The 13,066-nt window shown below is 43.1% G+C and overlaps 1 protein-coding gene across 4 annotated transcripts in view; it reads right to left on the bottom strand.

Moving 5' to 3' along the window:
* Positions 1-12,720, bottom strand: part of LOC105732210 (zinc finger protein 141) — a 56,237-nt gene extending 43,517 nt beyond the window's left edge. For 2 of the 4 annotated variants that reach the window (XM_064365034.1, XM_064365030.1), the window contains exon 1: positions 12,600-12,720. The gene's annotated coding sequence lies outside the window, so the exon portion shown is untranslated. Of the gene's footprint in view, positions 1-11,657; positions 12,531-12,599 lie in introns of those variants that run through there. The other 2 variants (XM_064365031.1, XM_021667292.2) reach the window with 1 other exon arrangement.
* Positions 12,721-13,066: the final 346 nt, after the last annotated feature.

Consider the following 13,066-nt stretch of genomic DNA (forward strand, 5'->3'; position numbering starts at 1 on the left):
TCGACCTGCCAGGCACCCTGCATTTACAGTGCTGTTCTGCCCTTATCCTGAGTGCTTAAACTAAGTCAGCGAGTGCTTTCGACCTGCCAGGCACCCTGCATTTACAGTGCTGTTCTGCCCTTAACCTGAGTGCTTAAACTAAGTCAGTGAGTGCTTTCGACCTGCCAGGCACCCTGCATTTACAGTGCTGTTCTGCCCTTATCCTGAGTGCTTAAACTAAGTCAGCGAGTGCTTTCGACCTGCCAGGCACCCTGCATTTACAGTGCTGTTCTGCCCTTATCCTGAGTGCTTAAACTAAGTCAGCGAGTGCTTTCGACCTGCCAGGCACCCTGCATTTACAGTGCTGTTCCGCCCTTATCCTGAGTGCTTAAACTAAGTCAGCGAGTGCTTTTGACCTGCCAAGTACCCTGCATTTACAGTGCTGTTCTGCCCTTATCCTGAGCATTTTTTTTTTTTTTGAGATGGAGTCTTGCTCTGTTGCCCAGGCTGGAGTGCAGTGGCATAATCTCGGTTCACTGTAAGCTCCACCTGCTGGGTTCGTGTGATTCTTCTGCCTCAGCCTCCCCAGTAGCTGGGACTACATGCCAGCTAATTTTTGTATTTTTAGTAGAGTCAGGGTTTCACCACATTGGCCAGACTGGTCTCAAACTCCTGACCTTGTGATCCACCTGCCTCAGCTTCCCAAAGTGTTGGGATTACAGGTGTGAACCACAGCACCTGGCCTGTAGTTTCATTTTATGGCAGGAAAAGCTGAGGCTCAGAAAGTGAGGCTCTATAGCTGAGTGGCAGAGTCTGCATTGGAGCTCAGATGTGCAAATGGAGGCATCATTCTCTTTTTGAGTTCTCCACCCCAGGGCTCCAGAGATGCTTAGCTTTCCGGGGTGGGTCAGGTTTAATCTTGGTGGAATACATTGAGCAATTCTCTATCTGTTGGAGTCTTAACGTATTCTTAGTCCTAGGAGTGATGTAGTGATGGGAACAGCACTGGTTTGAGAGTCCTGTGTTCTTGTTCCGGTTCTGACTCAAACTTTGTGTGTGACGTTTGTCTTTCTGAGCCTCGGCTTTTTCATCTGCAAAACGGGACTCAAGCCTCTATTTTGCACAGCCACACAGGGTTTAAAGATCAGAGAAGAGATGGGATATAGGAATATTTTCTAAACTCTAGACTGTTGTATCTAGTTGAAAGGCTGCCAGGTACTGATAACCCTGAGAAAAAACATGTCAGCTCCCAAATCAAGTCTTTCACTCTTTCATTTTTACCTTTAGACACAAAATGTTTCTTTTTCTTGAAGTACACACTTAAGCTCTTACTGATAACCAAATTAATGTTTTTCTTTGGAAAATACTTTAATTTACCCTTTTCTCTTGAAGGTATTGCAGGTAAGTATCCACTTCCACCTTTAACGATAATTTCCCTCAGTTCCATTTATATTTATTTCTCTGCTTTTGACTCTGGACAATTGTGGAAATTTTACTTCCATTTTTGTGAATAATTTTTTTTTTTTTTTTTGAGATGGAGTCTTGCTCGGTTGCCCAGGCTAGAGTGCAATGGTGTGATCTCGGCTCACTGCAGCTGTGCCTCCCAGCCTCCCAAGTAGCTGGGATTACAGGCATGTGCCACCACACCCAGCTAATTTTTGTATTTTTAGTAGAGATGGGGTTTCACCATGTTGGTCAGGCTGGTCTTGAACTCTTGACTTCAGGTCATCCACCTACCTTGGCCTTCCAAAGTGCTGGGATTGCAGGCGTCAGCCACCATGCCTAGCCTAATAATTATATTTCACTTAAAAATATAAGTTTTAGGCTGGGTGTGGTGGCTCATGCCTTTAATCCCAGCACTTTGGGAGGCCAAGGCAAGTGGATCACGAGGTCAAGAGATCGAGACCATCCTGGTCAACATGGTGAAACCCTGTCTCTACTAAAAATACAAAAATTAGCTGGGCACGGTGGCGCACGCCTGTAATCCCAGCACTTTGGGAGGCCGAGGCGGGTGGATCACGAGGTCAAGAGATCGAGACCATCCTGGTCAACATGGTGAAACTCCGTCTCTACTAAAAATACAAAACATTAGCTGGGCGTGGTGGCACGTGCCTGTAATCCCAGCTACTCGGGAGGCTGAGGCAGGAGAATTGCTTGAACCCAGGAGGCGGAGGTTGCAGTGAGCCGAGATCGAGCCATTGCACTCCAGCCTGGGTAACAAGAGCAAAACTCTGTCTCAAAAAAAATAATAATAAAAAATAAGTTTTAAAGGTACCAGTTTTCTCATTCAATAAATATTTAACATATTCACTTTAAACTCGTAGATGTTAAGCCTAAAAATGTTTAATGGCTTAAAATATTGTCTTACATACTGTATGAATGAAATAGTAATGCCTGTGATGGTCAGATTGTCTTTTATTCATAGCTTTCTTTAAACACAATATTACTTTTTATTTGTTCTTATTAAAATTTATTTCATCTTACTTAAATGTTGGTAAATATAGAAGGGAGGCTTGGTTTGCCTGCTTTATACATTCCAAAGTCAAATTGCAATTTTATTAACTTTGTTTCTATTCAATAACTCCTTTGTCTCCCACAGTAAACATAAATATTAACTAATACTATCATAGTCATATTCTCCATCTTAATAATGGAGTAAAATTTGCATTATTTATTGTTATGACTTTATTTTATATTTTTATTTCATATTATTTCATGTCAAGTACTTACAACATAAACTTTTGTAAACTACTAGAAAAATTTTAAAAATGTCTTTTGTTTGAGCTCAGGATTTCACCACCAGCCTGAGCTACATGGCAAGACCCCATCTCTACTAAAACTACAGAAGTCAGTCATGTGGCGGTGCATACCTGTTGTCCCAGCTACTCAGGAGGCTGAGGCAGGAGGATCCCTTGAACCCAGGAGGCAGAAGTTGCAGTGAGTGAAGATCACTACACTGCACCGCAGTCTGGGTCACAAAGTGAGACCATGTCTCGAAAAATAAATACATACATAAATAAATAATGTCCAGACAGGCACGGTGGCTCGCACCTGTAATCCCAGCACTTTGGGAGGTTGAGGCAGGTGGATCAAGAGGTCAGGAGTTTGAGACCAACATGGTGAAACCCTGTCTCTACTGAAAGTACTATATACATATATATATATATATGTATGTATGTGTATGTGAGCCGGGCACAGTGGCTCACACTTGTAATCTCAGCACTTTAGGAGGCTGATTTAGGTGGATCAAGAGGTCAGGAGTTCCAGACCAACCTGGCCAACATGGTGAAACCTCATCTCTACTAATAATACAAAATTAGCTGGGCATGGTGGCACATGCCTGTAATCTCAGCTACTCGGGAGGCTGGGGCAGGATAATCACTTGAACCTAGGAAGCAATGAGCTGAAATTGCAGCACTGCGCTCCAGCTTGGGTGACAAGAGCAAGACTCAGTCTTTAAAAAAAAAAGTCTCGATAGGCACAGATTATGACAGTAATGTTATAGTTACAATGTTATAGTAATCAAAGAATACAGTGCTAACATAGGAATTGATTTATGTAGATTAAAAGAATAAAATTGAAGGTATACTAATACTAATAAACACATTAATTTGAGGTAAAAATAATTTTGTCAGAGATGCCAAGAAATTCCAGCGGGGAAAATTTGATCAATAAATAATTCTGAAAAATCACTTTTCAACATACAAAAATGAAGAATATACATATATATATTAAATGAGAGTAAATGAATACCCATATAACAAGAGAAAATATTAACTAAACTATTTTCACATGGAAAAGCTCAGTGTCAAATTGCATAAATTCTAAATTTCACTAACATTTAATAAAAATGGAACATAATTTTTTCACGAAAACTTTCAGTGATAGAACAGGTAACGTTCTATTCATCTATTAGCCAGGAGTACTGTGATTTTTTTATTTTCAAAATTGTCATATTGTTTCATATTTTTGCATATCCACATAGAATTTAGAGCAGCTTTCAATTTCTTTTTCTTTCTTTTTTTTTTTTTTGAGACGGAGTTTTGCTCTTGTTACCCAGGCTGGAGTGCAATGGTGCGATCTGGGCTCATAGCAACCTCCGCCTCCTGGGTTCAGGCAATTCTCCTGCCTCAGCCTCCCGAGTAGCTGGGATTACAGGCACGCGCCACCATGCCCAGCTAATTTTTTGTATTAGTAGAGACGGGGTTTCACCATGTTGACCAGGATGGTCTCGATCTCTTGACCTCGTGATCCACCCGCCTCGGCCTCCCAAAGTGCTAGGATTATAGGCGTGAGCCACCGCGCCTGGCCCAGGCAGCTTTCAATTTCTATGAAAATAGTTTACTTTGAAATTTACATTGAATCTGTAGATACATTTGTTGAGTAATTTGATCTTAACATTTCTTATTGATAACCCTGAATATTAGATGTATCATATACATTTTTTTAATTTGAGCATTTTATTTATTTATTTTATTTTTTATTTTTTGAGACGGAGTTTTGCTCTTGTTACCCAGGCTGGAGTGCAATGGCGCGATCTCGGCTCACCACAACCTCAGCCTCCTGGGTTCAGGCAATTCTCCTGCCTCAGCCTCCTGAGTAGCTGGGATTACAGGCGTGCGCCACCATGGCCACCTAATTTTTTGTATTAGTAGAGACGGGGTTTCACCATGTTGACCAGGATGGTCTCGATCTCTTGACCTCGTGATCCACCCGCCTCGGCCTCCCAAAGTGATGGGATTACAGGCGTGAGCCACCGCGCCCAGCCTAAATTTGAGCATTTTAAGTATTTTTCAGTGTAAAATATGTGTACCTGCTTTTAAAAATATATTCCTAGCCAGGCGTGGTGGCGCACACCTGTAATCCCAGCATTTTTGGAGGCTGAGGCAGGTATCACGAGGTCAGGAGTTCGAGACCAACCTGGCCAACATGGTGAAACCTCATCTCTACTAAAAATACAAAATTAGCTAGGCATGGTAGTGCATGCCCATAATCCCAGCTACTTGGGAAGCTGAGGCAGGAGAATCACTTGAACCCAGGAGGTGAAGGCTGCAGTGAGCTGAGATCGTGCCACTGCACTCCAGCCTGGATGACAAGAGCCAACACCAGACAAAAGAATCACAAGCAAAGATGACTATGGACCAAATTCCATATAAATGTGGAATTCCTGATGAAATTATCTGAAACGTTAGCAAAGTAAATACAGCAACATGTAAAACTGATTACATACCATGACAGAGCAATAGTTGTTCACAAATGCAGTGTTGGCTTAATATTTTAAAAATCAACATACTATAAAATGTTACTTGAACAATAGAAAAAAAGTGATAATTTAAATAGACACAAAAAGTATGACAAATCCACCACCTATCCATGATAAAACAATCAGAAATCTACTAGAAAGGAACTTCTAAGACCTGCTAAAAAGCTATAAAAAAGCAACAGCTAATAGTATACTTAACGGTGTGCTGGATACAATGAGTTCTAAATTTCTCTTCAAAGAATCAGTATGTCAGTAAGTTCAGTTATTTGTTCTCCATTTTAAAGTTTAACTTCCTTGTAGTTTCAGCAAACAACCTTTTCCACCAGTTCTAATCAGTAGTTCACATCTGTTCCCTGGGTTCCCTGCCCTGTCCTGACTCATCCCGGCCACCTGCTTCAATCACCTGCTCTGGTCAGCTGCTCCCGTCACCTGCTCTGACCTGTGCCATAACCGTCCTTCCCGCCAAGCTACCCACCCCACCACTCTGGTTCATACCCCTGCTCTCTTTAAAATAGCCAATCGGAATTAGCCTAGACTGTGCGGTTTAACCCTAACCAACAGGGAAATGACACAGTGGTTGGGGCTACCTGCATTGGGAATAAGAACCCTTCCCCTCCTTGTTCAGGTGTGTGCTAGCCATTGTTCCATCTGTGAGCCACACCCTTCTATAGAAGTAAATTGCCTTGCTGAGGAAATTTATATTTGAGTGCTACTTTTCTGCAGCACTGAAAATTTACATGGAACAATTGGTGGCCCGTACGGGGACCACATACCCCTCTGGGGGTGGTCTGTGGTTCTCTCTCGTGAGGAGAGTGCCCCCCCACCACTGCCTTGTTGAGGTGGCCTGATGAGTGAGAAGTCAGGACCAACCTAGTACAAGGAATAAGCCCATATTCTCAGCAACATGGAAAGAAACTGAGTGACTGTGTTAAAGAAACTTCTCTTCCTGGGTCTACAAGGGATGTGGTTTCAAAGGCAGGAATTTCCCTGCTCCACGCCTCCATCCAGGGACCAGAGTGGTTTCAAATGTAAAGTTCTTTGGGTTTCCCAGGAGTGGGCCAAGTAGGGAAAGCCAGATGGGGCTCCTTTGTCCCAAAAATCCTGCCAAAAGCTCTGGGAGGAGAGGGCTCTGTAACTCAGGGCTGTGGACCAAGTAGCCCATCTGGTATCAGAGTCAAAGATCAATCACTGCAGAGGAAGTTTGAAAGAACTCCTCTCATTGGACGAGAACATGAATGGGGGAAGGAATAACTCAAGAGTTAAAACTTCAGCTGCTCCTTACTGAATATCCCTCCCTGGATTCCCCTCCCACAACAGCGTGGGAGCTGTCTCGTTGCCTCTCTCGTGCACGAGTGCTCGCTCGCTCTCTCTCTCTCTTTTTAATAAATCGCTCTTCCACAAAACTCTTTGGGTCCACGATATTTATTGGAACGGCAAACTCGCCTGCCTCCGGGGCCCTATTCCCCATTCTTTGGGGTTAGAGAGGCCAAGAACCTCTTTGGAACGGGGAGCTGGATACACTCCCCCGGTTACAAAACCAGCCAGTGACCCGGGGTAAAAGATCCTCACATACCGCAGCGACCATGCAAGTGTGTGCACAGACCAAAGAAACAAACACTTGGGAGTCAGCAAAGTATTTCCTTGGTGGTCAGGGCAGGCCAAGGTAAGAGAAGCCACGGCGGGGCGGTGATTCCTTGGTAGGGATATACCAAGGTAAGAGAAGCCGCAGGGGGCAGTGAAGTGTTCCTTGGTTGGGGTGTCTGTGAGGTTACAATAAAAAGGGAGACATTTCCGGTAAGGGAAATTGGGCCTCACCCCAAAAGGTGAGACATTTCTGGTAACGAAAATTGAGCCTTACCCCAAAATGAGCAATACCCCAAGTAGGGTAAAGGATAAAGCTAGCAACAATTATAATCCCCCAAATAATCCCCTAGGCCTAATGTTAAAATATTAGAATAACGAAAGGACTAAAACAAGAAAGAGAAGCTGCTGTCCCGGACCCTTCTGCTATCCTTGTTATCCCCCTTCTTATAACCCTGCCTCTTGGGAATCATCCTAAGAGCCCATTCATTACCAGCCTTAGTATCCTTCCCTAAAAGGACTTCAATGCGAGACGGAGCAAGTTAAAAAAAAAAAAATAAGAGGCCAGGTGCGGTGGCTCACGCCTATAATTCCAGCACTTTGGGAGGCCAACGCGGGTGGATCACGAGGTCAAGAGATCGAGACCATCCTGGTCAACATGGTGAAACCCCGTCTCTACTAAAAAATACAAAAATTAGCTGGGCGTGGTGGCACACGCCTGTAGTCCCAGCTACTCAGGAAGCTGAGGCAGGAGAATTGCCTGAACCCAGGAGGCGGAGGTTGCAGTGATCCGAGATCGAGCCATTGCACTCCAGCCTGGGTAAGAAGAGCGAAACTCCGTCTCAAAAAAATAAAATAAAATAAAATAAAAATAATTAAAAAAAAAAGATATTCAGAACTTCCCTTTCCCCTCTTCTCGGGGGAAGAAAGAGGTATGATCCATAGAGTCGCTATGGGAGCCTAGGAATGTGAACACCCACCCACCCCCGCCCAAAATGTTCTTACAGTGGATAAGAAATTTCCCACCCAGGCCCCCCTGGTGGGACAGTAACAACGCAGCCCACGGAGAAAATGTGAGGGAAAATATGCTGGTCTAGGTCTCGAGGATCCTCTTGGGGGAATGTTAAAACTTCATTTTGTCACTAGCAATTGGCCAAATATTAACAAGAAATTACAAAAAAAAAAAAAAAATAGAGAACTAGAAAGATAAACCTGTAAAAGAGCTTCTAAGAGAGAAAAAAATCCTAGAGAGAAAGACTGACAGAAAGGGAAGTCGGAGAGAGAGACAAAGAGTCCGAGAAAAAGGAGAGAAGTAGTGGAGAACGCAGTGTGCCCTATTCCTTTAAAAGCCAGCGGAAATGTAAAGCCTGTAATTGATAATTGAGGGTCTTCTCCCCGATGGGCTTCTTAAACCCTGCTGTTCCCAATCCTTATATTATTACAATCACCAGTGGTTTACAGTAATAGATTTAAAACATGTCTTCTGGGCTTGTCCTTTGGCAGAGGACAGCTGGGACCTATTTGCCTTTGAGTGAGAAAACACTCACTCCAGTTGAAAATAGGAATACTGATGGACAGTCTTACTCTACAGAGTCTCCAAATTTATTTAGTCAAATATTAGAAAAAGTCATTTAATTAGCAAAGGAAAATGGAAATCTGAGCTTAAATGGATTGGAGGCATCATACTATTGCCTCCACCAGAGACCAAACAAGAACCTAGAAAATTTTATGATTAGTCAGATAATGTTGTCTATGGACAGACTCTTAACGTTCTAAAAACAAAACCCTTATACAAAAAGCTCATGCAAGACAGACCAAACCTTCTCATTTGGCAATTACCAGAAATCCAACAGGTGGAAAGGTTAAAACATCTATTAGTAACTGCCTCTGTCCTGGCTTTGCCCTCCTTAAGCAGCCTGACATCTTTTTGTCAGTGTAAACAAGGGTGTAGCCTTAAAAATACTTGCCCAAAGGCATGGAGGCCGCGGACATCTCCTAGCCTTCCTGTCAAAAATCCTTAACCCAGTAACCCCGATGGCCCAAATGCATTCAATCTGTGGTGGCAACTGCTTTGCTAACGGAAAATAAATCAATAAATAAATGCCTTAAAGGAAACCTCACTGTCAGCACATCTCACAATGTGACTATCCTAAGTCAAAAAAAAAAAAAAAAAGAAAAAGAAAAGAAAAGAAAAGGCAAACAGGTAGCAACTGACTCAAAAATCTTAAAGTAGGCTATTCTGGTAATAACAATAGTAATAATTTAACATTAACCACTAATTATTCCCATAACCCAGCAGGATTAAATGGTTCCTTCCAGGTGATTAAGGGAAAAAGACACGATGGGTATTCAGTAATTAACAGGGAAACTCTTGTAGAAATATAGTAAATTCTTGTCCTAAAATAAATTAACTAGCTGTTTAAAGAAATTTACAAGTCAGAGAGTTGAGGCATGTCAAACTGTGTGAAAGTCATGAAACATGTTATAAAAGGGAATTTATGCAAGAAAAGTTGTATAATTTAAAGGTAATTAGGCCTCCCGAATGTAAAACTACTGAAAAAGTTTATGTGCAAGGTGTGTAAGGAAAGTAAAATACACTTTTGGTAAAAGAATTATAAGGAAGTACAAGTGTAAGGTTTGAATGAAGCAACTGAGATTTAAATGAGGCAACTGAGGCCAGTTATTGGAATAAAGAAATTAACCAGCTCCTGGGCAAGGTTCTACGGTCCGACAGGAGGGGCCAGAGAAGTCGTGCTTCTCTTCTTGGGGCGTGGGGTTTTATAGGGAGTAGAAGTAGCTGATTGACTACGGGGGAAACAAAGACAAGGTAGTTCTATTGGGTATTAAAAGACTGGGGACGGGCGAGGTGAACAAAGCGGGGGCATTTCCATTGGGTATGAAGGGAGTGAGCACGGACGAGGGGCTGGCCGAGGACGTACGGGGGAGCTACCATAGGGCAGGTTCTTGGTGGGCCTTTTCAAAATTTCTGGCGGGTGCAGTGCTGAGATTGGAATGCGGAAATGGGCAAGGGGGAGCCCGCGTGGAGAGGGCAAATGCTGAGCAATGTGCTGAGAATGATGACGTAGTTTTTAGGCACTGAGAGAGAACAGAGTGTCCATTCGGCTCCCAAGGAGGCACTGGCCTTACAATAAGAATGAGGATTTCTACCTACTTTTTTTTTTTTTTTTGAGACGGAGTTTCGCTCTTGTTACCCAGGCTGGAGTGCAATGGCGTGATCTCGGCTCACCGCAACCTCCGCCTCCTGGGTTCAGGCAATTCTCCTGCCTCAGCCTCCTGAGTAGCTGGGATTACAGGCACGCGCCACCGTGCCCAGCTAATTTTTTGTATTTTTAGTAGAGACGGGGTTTCACCATGTTGACCAGGATGGTCTCGATCTCTTGACCTCGTGATCCACCCACCTTGGCCTCCCAAAGTGCTGGGATTACAGGCGTGAGCCACCATGCCTGGCCCCATTTTTTAAAAAGTAAAAAAAAAATGTTTTGAAGGTTAAGCAAGTTTTAAAATGTTAATTATAAAGGAAATTCTGTAACCATATTGGCTAAAGTTAAAGGAGTCTCCAGTTTTTCTGTGAACCGGACATTAAAATAAAAGTGCAAGTTTTTTTTTTTTTTGGTTTTTTTTTAGCACTAACCGGCTCTTTAACAAAAATTATACAGTATTAAAAAAACTCTATAAAAATCTTACCTTATGGTCAGACATTAAAATTGGATAACTATGTCTACAAGGTTTTATTAGAATTGAGTTTATCATTAATGGCACACTAACATAAAGGTGAAATTTAGCTTATCTAGTATAAAATCATACAGGAAGCATTGTCAAATATAAAATGGTGTTTGGCTTTCTTTGGTCTAAAAACTAATAAAAATAGGTGCTAAAGATAATTCAGAAGGAAAATGGATATTGCCAGACCAGAGAGAAACGGTATCCAAACCCCTTATGAGGGGAATCTGCTTCCAACTGCATCAAGGGACCCATTGGGAGCCCCAAGCCATGTGTGATGCAGTCCTCAGAGTTCATGGGTACCTAGGAATTTATACCCTGGCCAAACAGGTTATACACAGTTGCCTAGTATGCAAGAAAACTAAAAACAAGCTATTAAAAGATTACCCCTCAGGGGAAGGAATCCAGGCTTAAGGCCATTCCAAAATGTCCAGATTGATTACACAGAGATGCCTCCAATTGGTTGTCTAAAGTATTTATTGAATCAGATACTAAGACTCATTTTACTGCACATGTCATTGGGAAATTAGCCCAGATACTGGACATAACATGGAAATATCTTACTCCTGGCACCCACTTTCATCAGGGAAAGTAGGAAGGCCTATTACCCTAAAAGTCCGAACTGCTCCCCGAAAAGACATTCTACTACCAATATCCCTACATTTGAAACAAAAAATCAGTTTCTCAAAAAGTATATATTTGGTTTATCTTCCACCTTCCCTTCCCTCAGAACTAAAGATCTTTCAGTGCAGCTGCCACCCCTGGAATTTCCAGCACACCAGCATCAGCCTGAGGTCAAAAGCTGGAGAAAGGAAAAGCTCAAACTGGCCTGGTGAGGACCTTACCTGGTGTTCCTAACTACTGAGATCGCAGTCCAGACAGCAGAGAAAGGACAGACCCATCACACCCAAGTCAAAAAGGCGCTGACCCCCTCCAGAGTCATGGGCCATAGTCCCAGGAGAAAACCCCACCAAGCTAAAGCTAAGAAAAATTTAACTCTCTCTCATCTGTTACTCTTTCTTCCACTGCTGAGCATCTAGTTATTAATGTAACCAAGTCAATTCTGCCTCAAGCTATTATATTTGATGCTTACCTTGTTATACCCTGTGGGGATCTGCCAAGTTGAAGACAGCTCTCCACTTCAGAAAAATACCTCTGTCCTTCCTGGCTCTCCTCAGACTGGACATTTGTGAATTGGGACCGTTTAGTCTCAGAAGATTTCAATGAAGGCCCCAGTGTCAATCAGGAGTCTTGACCCCTCGAGCTTTTATGCTGTAATTGGTCCATTGTTCTGTGCACCCACTGAAGAGCAAGGATGGGCCGCATGGGCCACCCCAACTAGTAGTTGCCGTTCTTAAAACCATGTATTCCCTTTACTAAAGGAGCTACCCCTCCCTATCAGACAGATTACCATCCCTGCTCCCAGAGTTCTTCCCCTCATTAAGTCGTTTCTATGGTACAGGAGCAGAAGGCTCAGGGAAGGACTCCACAGAATCCTTTGAAATGGACTTCACTGCTTCCTCACCTCCTGCACCCCCTTCTTCCTCTCCTAAGTTCTCCACAACCAAACCTTCTCTCATTATGTACCCAAGGATAAAACCAAAATAGCTGCTGTAGCAGTTAAAGATTTAAAACAAACTATAGCAACTGAAACAGGGTATCAGGATGCAAATGGTTGTCTGGAACTGATTAGATATTCTGTCTGTACGCTAAACAAGAGCTATGGTTACGCTTGTGTGACAGGCAGGCCAGAACCCAGATTGCCCCCTTTCCACTTGCATGGTCCTGTCATGAACCAGGCATGAGCTGTATGGTAGCTTTCTTCCAGAACCCCACAGCCTGGGATGATGAGTCATGCAAGATTCTTTCACTGCCATTCCCTGAATTTAAGAGTCCTGCGGGTCAGCCCAATGGCCATCCGGCCTCCAGCCCCTGGTGTTAACTTCACCTTGTGCCTTTCACAGCAGGGGGAAAAGTTGACATTCCTTGAAAACTTAACAGGGTGCAGTGAAACCAAGCCTTTTCAAGAGCTTACCAATCAGTCTGTCCTTGTTTATCTCCAAGCACGTGGGCAGTGGTATTGCATACTCTGCCAAGTACTTAGAGCAGCACCCCTGCTCTGGTCCAACTGGTCATCCCTTTCACCCTGCGTTCTGTCAACACTATAAAAGAAACAGAAAAAAAGAGAAGTGCCTCACGTGGCTCCCTTAACACCCATGTTTATGTAAACACTGTGGGAGTTGCCAAATAAATTCAAAGCCTGAGATCAGATAGCTGCAGAATTTCAGTCAATATTTTGGTGGGTGACAATGTCGATTGGATAAATTACATTTACTACAACCAACAGCTCTGTATTAACTACACTAGAGACGCCGTTAAAGGAATAGCTGAGCAATTACGGGCTACTAGCCAGATGGCTTGGGAAAGAGAATAGCCTTAGACATGATATTAGCAGAAAGAGGAGGAGCTTGCATCATGATTAAAACTCAGTGCCGTACCTTC

The sequence above is a fragment of the Aotus nancymaae genome, unplaced genomic scaffold (assembly GCF_030222135.1).
Source record: "Aotus nancymaae isolate 86718 unplaced genomic scaffold, 86718_ANA_hifiasm-v0.15.2.pri h1tg000006l, whole genome shotgun sequence".
Lineage (NCBI taxonomy): Eukaryota > Metazoa > Chordata > Mammalia > Primates > Aotidae > Aotus > Aotus nancymaae.